This window comes from Protopterus annectens, chromosome 5.part1 (genome assembly GCF_019279795.1).
Source record: "Protopterus annectens isolate FY-2018-M chromosome 5.part1, PAN1.0, whole genome shotgun sequence".
Classification (NCBI taxonomy): domain Eukaryota; kingdom Metazoa; phylum Chordata; order Ceratodontiformes; family Protopteridae; genus Protopterus; species Protopterus annectens.
This window is the reverse complement of record NC_056736.1, coordinates 543,300,968-543,315,813: the sequence shown is the minus strand read 5'-3', so window position 1 is coordinate 543,315,813 and position 14,846 is coordinate 543,300,968. Positions and strand designations below refer to the sequence as shown.

The 14,846-nt window shown below is 45.8% G+C and overlaps 1 protein-coding gene and 1 pseudogene across 4 annotated transcripts in view; both read left to right on the top strand.

The window, feature by feature from the left end:
• The window catches only part of FNDC3A (fibronectin type III domain containing 3A), a 3,267,883-nt gene that overhangs the window by 703,624 nt on the left and 2,549,413 nt on the right, over positions 1-14,846 (top strand). The gene's annotated exons all lie outside the window — the stretch shown is intronic.
• Positions 12,736-12,892, top strand: LOC122803688 (annotated as a pseudogene).

Here is a 14,846-nt window from a genome sequence, read left to right as displayed (position 1 = left end):
TTTACTTGTATTCTGCTATTAACTGCATATTAAAACTTGAAAAAGAGACCTCTCTCTTGAATCAGGCAGAAATAATTTTTCACACCCTCCCACCCAGTTACTGTTGTGTCCTTAAACACCACTTTCTTTCTAGTTGCCTGTCCCTTATGTTAATTTGACCATATATCTCATTTCCTGGCTTCTGTGAATAAGCACAAAATTATCATTTTGTGACATCACTTCCCTTCAACTAATTAGATTTATTGGCCATCCTACTGTATTTCATAGTACCAGAATACAAAAGTGACCACCCCCTTTCAATCTGTCTTGCCATTTTAAAAATAGTGACTCTCCACTAAAACTTACCTTTTATTCAGGTAAAACTTAAATTACCTACTTTCAAATCTAATTCCTCTAGTGCACACTGCAGTGTTCAGGATAAACCATTTTTTTCATCTTACCTTTAAGCATCTATTGCAAGACCACCAGTTATTGAAGAGCCCACATCTGCCTCTCAGTAGTCATCTTGAGATTAGTGCTTCTGTTTTCTCCTGGTGAGAGGAGTGCAGTTACATTATTTCCTGGAGACTGCTGATCATCAGAAGGCTTAATAACTGCTTTATAGGTGACAGCTTGTAATCTGTGCTTATATTCTGATCTTGGTGAGAGTAGGAACAGAGTGCTTTGATTCCTGACTCTTTCTGGTTGGAGTCCCTGTGACTAGCACTTGCTCTAAAACCTGCTGGAAAGCACTACTAAGCCTTAAGCACTCAACTCTCCTTGTTAATAAGGTGAAATTAATCGTGGGCACTAAGCAGCCTATAATTGCAAAGTACCTTGCCAAGTTTGGGGGGAAAAAAGCACATAACCAGGCATGTCCAAGGGTCAGCTTCCGGTGATTTCTCCTGTCCACTTGGTGAATCTGGACATACTGGGGCAATACAGCAATTGCCTCATGTACACAACCCTCTCCTCGTACCACCCAACACTACAACCTGCGAAAGATGCACTTACATAGCCAAACTGGAAGCAAAGCTCTCCAGCCAAGATTGTGATTAGGAGAAGGTTAACACCCGCACTACACCTCAAGCAACACATAGCCCGTAAAACCCTCACCGCCAACACCCACACATAGCAACACTAAACACACACATGCGGAGGCCCTTAACATTAACCTGCCCAGGCAACAAGGGCCTCCGAAGCTGAAACAAAAACAAACACCAGTCATAACCAAAGTATTGCATAACTCACAACACCAGTGTGTCACCCAACAACAGCCCCTAAGGCAAGGCAATGTACCCAACACTTTAGTCGTAGGTGACTCTATAGTCATGCGCACTGATATCCCACTCACTAGGCTGAACAGGGAGAAAATTACAGAGTCACTCCACAACACGTACAAATACGACCTTGTCATTGTCCATGTTGGAGTAAATGACTTGAGACGTACCTCCCTGGACTACATGAAAAGAGACATTGAAGAGCTCTCGGGTCACGTGACCCTAGCCCTGAGTAGCATCCTGCCTTCACCCAGAATGATACCACAGTATAAGGACAAAATGATTGACTTCAACAATTGGCTAAGCTTCTAGTGTCATTCAAAGGGGATCCAGTATCTGTCTGCCTGGGATGACATGATCGACAAACCATGATGCTTTGCCAGAGATAGTCTGCACCTGTCACCCTTGGGATTTAAGTTACTGGCTAAGGCTCTTGCCACCCCTGTAGTGCCTTTTTTAGGAAAGGCTTAAAGGACAAAAACACCACCGTAACAGGTACAAGTGTGCAAAATCTGAAGGTAATGCTACTCAATGCTAGAAGTCTAAACCTCAAAATGCACTCTTTTGAGGCACTCCTAAAAATAGAGAACATCGATATCTGTGCAATAACTGAGAGCTGGTTCAAGGCTCCAGAGAGCACCCCTGCAATACCAGACTACAGCTCTTACCACACTTTTCGGCCACCAAACCAGGACCGAAACACTAAAGGTGGAGGAGTGTCCATATTCACCAAGGATTTTCACACTTCCAGGCTAGCTGCCCAACAGAATGCATCCAAAATTCTCCAGGTGCAACTAACACTAGGTAAGACTGCAATCCAAATTGTAGCTTGCTACAGATCCCCCACCATGCCCCAAGATTCACACTAAACCTTTCTAAATATACTGAAAAATATTAAGATGCAACCAAACACCCTAATACTGGGTGATTTCAACTACCCTGCCATTAACTGGGAAAACTACTCATGTACCAACACCTTTGCCCAGTGGTTCTTGGACAGCATAAATTCCAACGCCCTGGATCAACTAATCCATAGTCCCACCAGGGGGCCCCAATATCCTGGACTTGGTCATTACCAACATGGGAAATCGATGCTCCACACCAGTGGTCACACCCTTGTTGGTTAGGTCTGACTATAAGCTAATCACCTTTGACATCCACATCCCACCCCCACCCCCTAGTAAGGAAACCTCTGTAAAAAAAATTCTCCAAGGCCAACTTTATGCTACTCAAGTCAGAAGTGACAAACTTCATGACACCCATGCAGATGGGAACTCAAAGTTCGACTGCCAAATCCTACACGAAAGCACTGTACGAGCACAACTACTCCTGCATGAATTGTGCCATCCCAAATAGAACCAGGACGCTCTCCTCCAAATAAAGGAAGCCAATCTGGTAGTCCCCTGTCATAAACAAACTGTACAACAGAAGAAGAAACTGTTACAGAAAAGAGGAAAATCCCAGGATGCAAAAAAACTCCCTTACCAGCCGCAGTAAGAAGCTGAGATCCCTCACAAAATCCTCCAAAGCTAGTTACGAAAATAAAATTGCCAAAGATTGCAGAGACAACCACAAGGCATTCTACAGGTATGTCAAGAATCTAAATGGCAATGCTCAGATATGCTCTGAGTTACAATAGAATGGCATTAAATATACTAATCCCAAGGACATTGCCAATATCCTGGCAGATCGATTCAGTACCAACTTCACCCCCCCACCACCCCTTAAAGGGCCCATCTCAATACCGAAAGATTTCCAAATTCCGGTAATCATGGCAACACAGGTAAAAACCACAATCTCCAAAGCTAAGAATACAGCATCCATGGGACCAGACGACATCTTGGGCTGTGTACTACATGAACTACAAAATGAACTGGCACCTCACGTAAGTTTCATGTTTAATCATAGCCTCACCTCAGGCTTCATGCCCAATGAGTGGTGCACAGCTACAGTTATCCCACTCCACAAGGGGGGGATCCACCTTGGATGCTGGCAACTATCGTCCCATCAGTCTGACAAGCCTGATCTGCAAGGCCATGGAACATATTATCATGGAACTTATAAACAAAGACATTGGCAACCTTCAAACTCTGGACCCCACCCAGTTTGGGTTCATGAAAGGCCAGTCTTATCTCCTGAACCTGATTGACTTCTTCGAATCAGTCTCCAGAGCCGTGGACGACCGTAAGGTGGTCCACACAGCCTATGTGATCCTCACTAAAGCCTTCGACACCATTTCCCACTCTGGAATCATAAATAAACTTACTAAACTGGGCATAAATCCCTATGTTACTCGATGGGTTTCTAACTGGCTTACTGACGGAACCCACACTGTAAAAGTAGCCAACTCCAAATCCAGCTCCAGACAAGTGACAAGCGGAGTACCACAGGGTTCAGTCCTGGGACCACTCTTGTTTGGAATTTACTTCTCTGAAGTATAGGTCAACACTAAGGGACTCTGGCTAACAAAGTTTGCAGATGACTGCAAACTGGGAGCCATTATTGAATCCCCAAATGATGTGGATATTCTACAAAAGGGCCTTACAGAAATGGATGCTTGGTGCCAGAGCCATGGGCTCAAGCTCAATGCCAAGAAGTGTGTAGTTATCCCCTCTGGGAAAAACCATGTACCCATGAATTACCACATAGGCAGTAGTACACTAAATACCGAAAGTGTGATAAGAGACTTAGGAACACAGGTTGGACAGTGGTCTCACCTTCGATAACCACATCGCCACAACAGTCAGGAAATCCTTCTATGTGGCACACCTCATCACTAAGGGCTTTTCATCCAGACAAAAGGAGGTCATTGTCCCACTGTACTCATCCCTCATTAGACCCGTCATAGAGTACAACACCCCATTTGTTATGTATCTCACAAGACATCTTCAACAACTGGAAAGGCCGCAGAAACACCTCACTAAAAAATCACAGCCCTAAAGAAGATGCCCTATGCTGACAGACTAAAAAAACTCCAGCTATACTCTGTCGCATATCGTCTACTCAGAGGCGATCTCTGCTTAACATACAAGGCCATGTCAGACCCAGAGCTGTTGGACATGCTACACTTAAAGAAATCCCAATCCATCAGAGCCACATGCTCCAGAGACCTAGACATTGCCATCACAATGAACAAAACGTGCTGGAGGGATAGGTTCCTGACCCAGAAACTCCCCATACTCTGGAATAGACTGTCCATACATGTCAAGCAGAGTGCCTCCTTGGCCCTCTTCAAAAGGAACCTTGACGACTGGATGGGAGATAGGAAATTTACCCCGGGGATCACATCAGTCACCCTGCTAGACAGGGCTCCAGGGAAGTAAATATTGTGGGAAGAAATAGCCAAGGAATTGTTATGGCTAGGCTTATACAGGCCTTAGGGCCGATAGCCTAGTACCAACCTATGAACACTACAAACTGAATTCCTTTGCTAGGATCATTCTGCAGGGACTACTGGAGTCTTAGTTATTGGCCTCTTTCCTCTTTTTGAGCTCCTGACTAAGCTGTGGTTATCTACCCAAATAGCTTAGGCTACTACAACGGTGATCCATGTATTGAACTTAATACAGTTGTGTAAGTTAACTGTAACAATAGATACTCTAATGGGTCAACATTGCAGTAGCTATTCCTTCCTCCCTCCGGCCCCCTTCTTAAGCTGCTGCTGTTCCTTTTCTGTTGCTAGTGTATTGTTTTCATGCTTTTGTATATATTTATAGTTCACTTTTTTCTGTAGCACAAATATTCAAGGCTGTTGCCTCCTTCCTAGGCAAAAAATGCTTTGCCTTTTTTGCACCAGCTGCCTTTTATATGGAGCGCATGCAGGGTGCCCAAAGCTCTGGGAAGCTGGTTGGGGCAGGGGATACAACCCAAATAGCTTGAGCTATTGTAATATTGATTTAGCAAACATTAAATGGCTTTCTTTAAAGTAGTACTGGAAAATGCTAGTGTTTCTCATAACCAACTTGTATTTGCCTGCAAAGCTTAATAAGTGTAGGTTCATGGTGATGCTATCACTGGATGTGTGTTCATGATTCCAGACCCCATGGTACAATATTCTTTTGACATGTAGCCTATATGCAGTCTTGTTTAAGAACCATATTTTGCTGAAAGAATTGTATATTCCACTTCATTCTGTCTTGTTTTCATTACATCTGTAAGCCTAAATACGTGCATATTTTTGTTAAGGGATACATGTTGATCAGTTGACAGCACTTATACCCTGGAGATAAGTTGTTTTTTTCAGGGGGCAGCCTATCACTCCATATGGGGGGGGATACCCTCCAAACTTAAATATACCAACTCTGAGGTTGCACAATGATGGAGAAAAATAGAAACTTCCACTGACTTCAAAAGTTGTTTCTCTCCTTTATACACAGCAATAAATAGGATGTGCTGGAGGGATAGATTCCTGTCCCACAGACTTCCCATGCTCTGGAACAAGATTCCAGTCTACATTAGGCAGAGCTCCTCACTAACCCTCTTCAAGAGAAACCTTGACGAGTGGATGGGAAACAGAAAGTTTACCCCAGTAATCACTTCAATGGCCCTGCTGGACAGAAGCACAGGGAACTATCCAAGGGGGCGGAGAAAGCCAACACATTCCGGCTAGGCTTATAAATGCCTTCAGGCAGATAGCCTAGTACCTACCTATGAACCTATAGTTGATCGTTCAGCACTTGATAAAAGTGCTATCGATCAAATAGCAGGCCCTCCAGAGATGTCTTCCTATGGTGTTCCAGTCTCCAGCTACTACCATGTATCCTTGTTGCAAGGTGTCTCCTGTAATATTTACAACTGTCTTACTGCTTTACTCCATGCCAACAACCACATACCATAATAAATCTTTCTGCCTGTCCTTCATTTGTTCCTCATTCTTTATTCCTGTTACTTTTTTAATTAATATCAAGACCTCTTTCACTCTCCTCCTTTTCTAGCAAAACAACCCTCATTCTTTCTTTGCTTTATAAAACTTTAATGTTTTTTATGTAATAATAATATCTGTGCATTATATAGTAACTGTATAAATAGGTTTACTATCAAAATGTGGAACGGCACTTACGTAAAACTGGGATCGTCAAATGTGTGTTTTCCAGTTTCCGTAATGCAGATCTGGAAAGGTTATAATTATTAGCGAATAGTTGTGTGCATTCGCTGATGTGGGAGCGATGTTCTAATTACAGAGCGCACTACAGTGTGGATCAGGAAGATGTCCTTCAAGGATGCATCTGCAGTCCTAACATATGGGTTGTCCTGCCTCAGGCAGCCCTTCGGTCGGCCGGATTCCAAAGTCTGGGTCTGGCCTCGGCTGATGTCGCACTTCACCCGACGTCATAGCTGCTGTTTGTTGGGTATAAAGGCATCAGCCGACGCCATTTTCCTCAGTCTTTCTTGCCGCGTGGTGCCCGAAGCAGAAGCTGTTCGCAAGTGCCGGTCGGTCAGATCCAGAGATTTCTACTACCGAAGACTTCTAAAAAGCTAAGTACCCCGTTGGGGACTCTTTCTTGCCTCAGCCGATGTCAGACAAAGTAAATAATTGTTTAACTTGTGGGAAACAAATACCTCATAAGGATTTCCACTCTTACTGCCTTCCTTGCTTAGGCCCAGACCACGACGTATCAGCTTGTCTAGCCTGTGCTTCCTTCAACCGACGGACACTTAGACGTCGGTCGGAGTTTGCAGAGGAGTTTTTTGGTCCCGCTTTTGCATACAAAATGCCGTCGGAGACTCCGACTACTCAATTAGCTAAAAAGCGCAAGGAAAAGGACCGACACTCGCGGCCCGCGGTTTCGGCTGAAACCACGGTTAGGCCAATCGCGAGTGTCTCGTTTTCGGCTGAAACCGAGCCCCCGGTTCTTCCTTCAACCGAAAGCATGCCTCCGATAGCCGAGGCCTCACAGAGCATGGCTGAATCTGCTACTGAATTTACTACTACAGAAGCAGGCACCCAGGATTTGTCAGATACTATTCCTTTAGACATTTCTACCCCTGCACGTGGGGCCGCTAGACCCCCTGCACAGAGCATGGCTGAATCTGCTACTGAATTTACTACTACAGAAGCAGGCACCCAGGATTTATCAGATACTATTCCTTTAGACATTTCTATCCCTGCACGTGGGGCCGCTAGACCCCCTGCTTCTATGTCTATTAAGGCTTTTGCCGGGGCTAAAGCAGCTAAATCTTCTAAGGCCTTACCTGCAAAAACTCCTTCACATAGGCCTACCTATGTAGTTCCCAAATGCTCAGCCTGGCTGAGGATCTCATTTCTTTGATCAGGGGATCCCAACCTCACCCAGACAGGGCCTCTCAGCCCCCTCCAGACAAGAGGCCTAGGACTAAACCCCCCGAGCCTGTCTCTACAGATTATTCCTCGGATGACTCAGACATTTCAGACCCTCACGAAGGCCCATATTCTCCTTATGAGGATTCTGATGCAAAAGACTCCATTCCTTCTGCTTCTCCTGAAGAATTTTCCTTTGGGGAAACCTTGCATGCTATGAGGGAACACTTCCAATGGCAGGGCCAGGATTTTTCAGATTCAAGGAAAAGGCTAAGGACCTTTTTACACTTACCACAGCATAGGCCTTTAGCCATTCCACCAGTACTAACAGTTGTTGATGATGCATATAATGATGCCTGTACTGCCCCTGATTCTCTTCCTCCGGCCCCTGCCAAGCCAGACAGATATTACAGGGTCCCGGACACACATTACCATTTGTATAAGGCTCCTGTTGCAGACCCTGAAACCATTTCACAGGGCCCTAAACATGTGGCAGCTGCCTCTGCCAAAAACCCTCTTCCCTCTGAAAGGGAATCTAGAGCATTAGAGAGATGGGGTAAAAAGGTTTATACTTCTGCTACTCTTTCGGCCAGGGCCTTGAACTGTCAATTTCACATGATTCAGTACCAGGAATTTTTGTTAGACCAGATAAAAAACTGTCTTCTCCTGAACCTTTAGACCGCAAGTCCCTTCAGGATTTGGTACATAAATTTCTTAAAATGTGACTATGATGCACTGGAGGCTTCCTTTAGATCAGCTATGACTGGAACAGTGATTCGAAGGCATGCCTGGTTAAAAGAACAAGCCTTACCAGACCATGTTAAGTCAAAACTCCTAGATGCTCCCATGGAGAAACAAAGTTTGTTTGGTTCCCCTGCACAGGAGGTTCTAAAGAAGGTGGAAGAAAAAGCAAAATCTGTCCAAACAGTCAAGGATTTCTTACAGGTCCAACCTCCGAGGTTTAGCAGAAATTGGCCTTCGAAGAATTGGTCCTTTCCAGACAACTCCAGAGCGCAGAGAGGCAGAAATAGACGCCCCAGAGGCAGAGGTCAATCTAGGGGTGCCTACAGAGGACGTCAGTGGCAACCTACCAACCAGAGAAGTACTGCCACAGATTCAACTACAACCACTTCCACAGGGCAGACACAATGACTTGAATCTAGTTCCGCCTACCAGGGAACAACTGGAAGCACCCTTGGGCGGAAAGCTAGCCTTATTCTCCGACAATTGGCATTACATTACAGGAGACAAATGGACTTTACAAACAATAGACAAGGGCTACAGTTTTCACTTCCACACTCTACCAAAAAAGAGAGGAATGCCAAACCTACCACCAAGCCAAAAAACAGACGCTCTAAGACAAGTCAACAACTTACTAAGGATGAGAGCTATAGAAGAGGTACCACCTATGGAACAAGGCCAAGGATTTTACTCCAGGCTTTTCCTTGTACCAAGAAAAGAAAATCAATGGAGACCTATTCTAGACTTGTCCGCACTGAACACATACCTCATTGTTCCAAAATTCAAAATGCTGACCCTCCAGCAGCTTCTTCCCATGCTGGGCAAGGAGTCTTGGCTGGTGACTCTAGATCTCAAGGAGGCATACCTGCACGTCCCTATACGACCAGATTGCAGAAGACACCTCAGATTTCTTGCAGGATCAGAGCACTGTCAATTCTCAGCATTGCCTTTTGGCTTATCTACTGCGCCCAGAGTATTCATGAAATGCCTGGCATCAGTAATTGCTCATTGCAGGCTTCAGGGAATTCAAATTTACCCATACCTGGACGACTGCCTTATACAAGCGGACAACAAGGCAAAATTAACAAAAGATTTGGAAAATGTCATACAACTGTTGCAAGCCTTGGGATACACAGTCAACATGCAAAAGTCAAGACTAGTACCATCCCAAAGGATAACATTATTGGGTGCAGAACTGGATACATCAACTCAGATAGCTTTTCTCACAGAAGAAAAACAAAAACCACTACCAGCCTACTTCATGACATTAACAACACAAACTCGGCTTACTGCAAGGAAAGTCCTGCAAGCCCTGGGCTACATGGCATCATGCATAATATTGGTTCCACATGCCAGGCTGCATATGAGAAAGCTACAATGGTACCTAAGGAATGTATGGTCTCAACACAAGCACAGTCTAGAAGCCCAGATTCCAATAATTCCATGCCTGAAGCAAGAAATCCTGTGGTGGGCTCAGGCCTGTCAGTTGAACAGAGGCTTGCCTTTCCACAAACCTCATCCAAGCCAGACCATCACCACGGACGCCTCGGACCTAGGATGGGGGGCACACATGGTGGACAAGTGTATTCAAGGCCTATGGACCCAAGACCAGCTGAATCTACACATAAATATAAAGGAGATGCTGGCAGTGAAACATGCGATCCAGGCATTCAGACCACTCCTTCAACAGGGTCATCTGCTGATAAGGACCGACAATACCACAGTCATGTGGTACATCAACAAACAGGGAGGTACACATTCATATCCTCTATGCCGGATGGCAATGGACCTGTGGAATGTGGCCCTGAATCTCAACATTCAACTTCAGGCCATATTTGTACCAGGAAAAGAAAATTCTCTAGCAGACACCTTAAGCAGAACTACCACGGATGCTCACGAATGGATGCTGCATCCAGATATCTTCAAAGCCATAACAAAGAAATGGGGACTACCAGAGATAGACCTGTTCGCCTCCCCACACAACCACCAATTGAAGAAATTCTGCACAAGAGCATTCCACTCACTTGCTTGGAAGGTGGACTCCCTTTCCTTCAGCTGGAAAAACCTGACAGCATATGCATTTCCACCTCTTCCCTTGATGTACAAAGTTCTACTGAAGATCAGAGAGGATCAGCCAAGGGTAATCCTGATAGCTCCAGACTGGCCGAGGCAACATTGGTACCCGCTACTGAGAAGCATGTCTCGGACACACGCATGGCCTCTACCTCTATGTCCCTTACTTCTAACACAGGACAACTACAAGATCCTACATCCAAACTTGAAAACACTGCAGCTAGCTGCTTGGAATATTGCATAAAACAAAATAACCCAGGTTTATCCCAGAGGGTTAAGGACATTATCCTGGAGGCACGCAGACCTTCCACAAGAAAGACGACTTATTCAGCCAAGTGGAAAAGATACCTCATTTGGAGTGCAGCAAAGGAAGAAAATGTTTCATTGGCAAACATAGCACACATCCTGGAATATTTAGCAGAACTGTTCCACAATGGCCTGTCTTACTCCTCCATTAAGATTCATGCATCAGCAATTTCAGCAGAATACAACATGGATCCTCCTGTCTTCTCTCATCCTCTACTCAGGCAGTTCTTGAGAGGAATCAAAAATGTAAAACCTCCAAGGAAACCACCTTTACCTACATGGGATCTCAACTTTGTGCTGGAAAAGTTAACACTTCCCCCTTTTGAACCAGCAGCAACAGCAGAATTACAGTTCTTGTCTTGGAAAACTGCTTTCCTGCTAGCAATCACTTCAGCAAGAAGGGTATCTGAGTTACAGGCATTAATGGCAGTACAACCCTTCCTTATCTTCCATCAGGACAGAGTCTCTCTGAGAACTAACCCTACCTTTATGCCAAAAGTGGTCTCCAGAGTATCATTGAACCAAGCGATTCATTTACCTACATTCTTCCCCAACTCACAGAACAGGGGGGAAAGACTGCTACATACCTTGGATGTGCACAGACAATTACGCTACTATCTGGACAGAACTAAGACCAGCAGAAAAACTGACCAGCTTCTGGTAGCATATGCAACAGGAATGCAAGGAAAAGCAATTTCAAAACAGACTATCTCAAAATGGATAGGAAATTGCATTCGTTTTTGCTACTCTTTTCATGGAAAGACAACTCCTGAAAATATCAGACCTCATTCCACAAGAGCTACAGCCACCACTACAGCTTTTCTACGAGGAGTGGCTACCAAAGACATTTTAGAAGCTGCTACTTGGAGCTCCGTGCATACATTTGCCAAGCATTATAATCTTCCCTTATATTCTAGATCCCGAGCAGGTTTTGCAACTGCTGTTTTGCAAGGGATCTTAACTACACCATCTTTATATTAGTGCCTCCTCCCCCAGTTTGGCTATGGTATTCTACCCATATGTTAGGACTGCAGATGCATCCTTGAAGGACATAGTACAGTTTTGTACCTACCATAAATGTAGATGTCCGACAGGTATGCATCTGCAGTCAGGATTACCCACCCTCCTTCCCCTCTGTGGTATTCCTAGGGTATTTACCCCTCTTTTAGCTAGCTGGGGGAATCTATTATGGTGTATTTGTTTGTATATATGTATATATTTATATATTTTTATATTGTTTGCTCTCTACTGTTTGGAATTATTTGCATTTATCCAAATTTAGCCTTCCTAGAGGGCACCTGGCATCTGGGGCAAGAAACACTGAGGAAAATGGCGTAGGCTGATGCCTTTATACCCAACAAACAGCAGCTATGACGTCGGGTGAAGTGCGACATCAGCCGAGGCCAGACCCAGACTTTGGAATCCGGCCGACCGAAGGGCTGCCTGAGGCAGGACAACCCATATGTTAGGACTGCAGATGCATACCTATCGGACATCTACATTTATGGTAGGTACAAAACTGTACTTTTACCCTTTCCGTCACTGTAGAGCAGTCTCTGAGTTGGAATATATAATATGCAGGTGGGTATGGGGGATGCAGGGGGTCTTGCCCCCCCCCCCCGGCAAAAACATTATTGGTAACACGGAATGTGAGAGTGTTCAATCTCGCCGTTTGTTCTTACACATGGGTTCGGAGCCGATCCTCGGCTCCGAGTCGGCCGCTTAGCAAAGCTCTGCATCGAGAAGAAGCTCGAGACCAACCTATCTCCCACAATTCCCTCTGCCTTTACCTCAGATCTAGTTTGCCGCTGCAACTGATCACATCGTTTGAAGAGCTCTGAGCCAACTTCAGATAAGATTAGCTTTTTTAATAGAATTTTCTACTAAAATTCTTAAGATTTGTTAGACTTGTTAGTGTGTGTGTGTGTGTGTGTGTGTGTGTGTGTATGGTCTCTGGTTCCGATCGACTAAATTATTAGTGTTTTTAGAGCATTTATATTTAGTTAGGATTCCTAGGGCCTACCCCACTTACTAAATCTCGGATTCGACTGCTAGATTTATTACTAATCACTTCATATCATTGCTTCTCGGCCTTTGGCTAAGATTAAGTGTAGTGATTGTTATTTCACTGTTTATTGTGATATTTTTTTTTCGACTCTGACATGTCAGAAAAGGTTAAGTCAGGCTTTAAGAGATGTCAGTGCGGACAGAAGATGTCTGTCACAGACAACCATAGCTCCTGTGTCTACTGTCTTGGCCCTCTCTATCTTCAGGAGGACTGCTCCATATGTCATTCCTTTAGTGGAAGGGTCATGACAGATAGGCGCAGGAAGCTTATGGACAGGGGTCTTCTGAAGCCTGCTTTCCAGGAGGCTTTAGATAAGTCAGACCAGACTTCTAAATCTTTGAAGGAGTCGAAGACTTCGGAACCTACATCATCAGCTCCAAGTTCTTCTTTTAAAGTTCGTTCACCGGTTCCACAGACTTCGGGGCCGAGTATCGAGCTAGTCTCTGTCACCGAGCCGCGGGTCTTGGAACCGGTGACGGAACTGCCACCTCCTGCTCTTTTGAGGTCGTCACCGTCCTCGATTCCTTCGACGCGGTCTTCCAGGCCCCTCTCCGACACCGATGTAGATCATGTGGTGCAGAAGCTGATGGAGAACACGGCCCTGTCCAAACTCATTGCAGTCTCCTCTCAGTTGGTGTCGAGACTCGAAGGCCTTCCCTTGTCTCCATCTGGTCCTCCTCCGAGGCCTACTCAGCCCTCGGAGCCAGGAGACGCTGATCTGCTGATAGTGGAGCCCTTGGTGCCGGAACAGTCTCTTTCTCGGTCGGCACCGTTGACCTCGACTCCGTCGGAACCACTCCCGGACTCGCGGAGCCGACGATCTATCCTTGGTTCCGGGACCGAGAGTCGAACCAATGTTTCGGTGCCGACTCTCCCTCTCGGCGCCTCGGCACGGATCACCTCGGCTCCGTCCTCGGGATCGGTGCCCTTGACTTCCGAGTCGGAGATTCCTCCGCGTTCTTCGGAACCGGGGGATTCCTCGGCTCGGGGTCCTGGGGCCTTCGATCTTATGAGGAAGGTATTGTCTTCCCAGACAACTACTTCAGCAGAAGCAACGTCTCCCTCCCATAAAGGCCTGTTGTCCTCTTCTGCACCTATGACTACTCAAAAGCGTCGAGCACCAGTGTCTCAGCCGCTCCCAGAGGGAGCTCCCTCTACCTCGGAGGTTCATCGGATGCCCCCCCCCCCCGAGGAGGTCCCGAGGAAAAGATTGTGTAAGAGGAGGCACTTGGATTCTCCACAAGAGTCCTTAACATCGGACACTGACTTAGATGAGTCAGAAGGGTCCCCAAAATCAACTTCAGAGGATGTCTCCTTCTCTGACATCCTGGAGATCCTAAAACAGAGAGGTGATTGGCAAGTCCTACCCCCTTCTGAGGATGAGTCAGTTTTGCTGAAGGCATTCGGTGCTCGCCCTTCTTCCTCCTGGGTCACTCCGCCCTTCGACGAGTTAATGGAATTAATTGCTCGAAGGGCGTGGGAGACACCTGACACAGTGGAGCCAGTTCCCAGAAAGCCTAATAAATATATTACGGCACCTCAGGATAAGGCATACCTCACAAAGTGAGTTCCAGTGGACGCTATGGTGGTGGCAGCTGCCACGAAAAAGGAGATGTCCGAATCTTCCTCGTCTGTCCATCCGCCTAACAGAGATTCTAGGACCATGGACAGATATGGGAAGCGCATTTTCAGTTCAGCGACTTTTTCCATGCGATCACTGAACTATTTGACTCATTTCACACGTTTACAGGGGGATCTAGTCAAAGAGTTGGGAGATACCCTCCAGGGTACTACAGATGCTGCTGTCGTGGATAAGGTTACAGCACAGCTCAATACCCTTACATCTATTATAAACTCGTCCATGAGGCTCATCCCGTATGCAGTCGAAGGGTCGAGTAGAGCTGCGGCTTCAGCGATTGCTCTCCGTAGACAATCCTGGATGCGCCTTTGCTCCTTTGCGGAAGCCTTCAAGTCTTCCTTTACTAACGCCCCCTTTGATGGTGCCACTCTTTTTGGCCCCAAAGTAAAGGAGACCCTTACCCGGTGTGAGCAAGAGGGAAAGACTCTGTCTGCTGTCGGAGTCCGTTTTTCCACCCCATCCAGACCGTACCCCAAAGGGCAA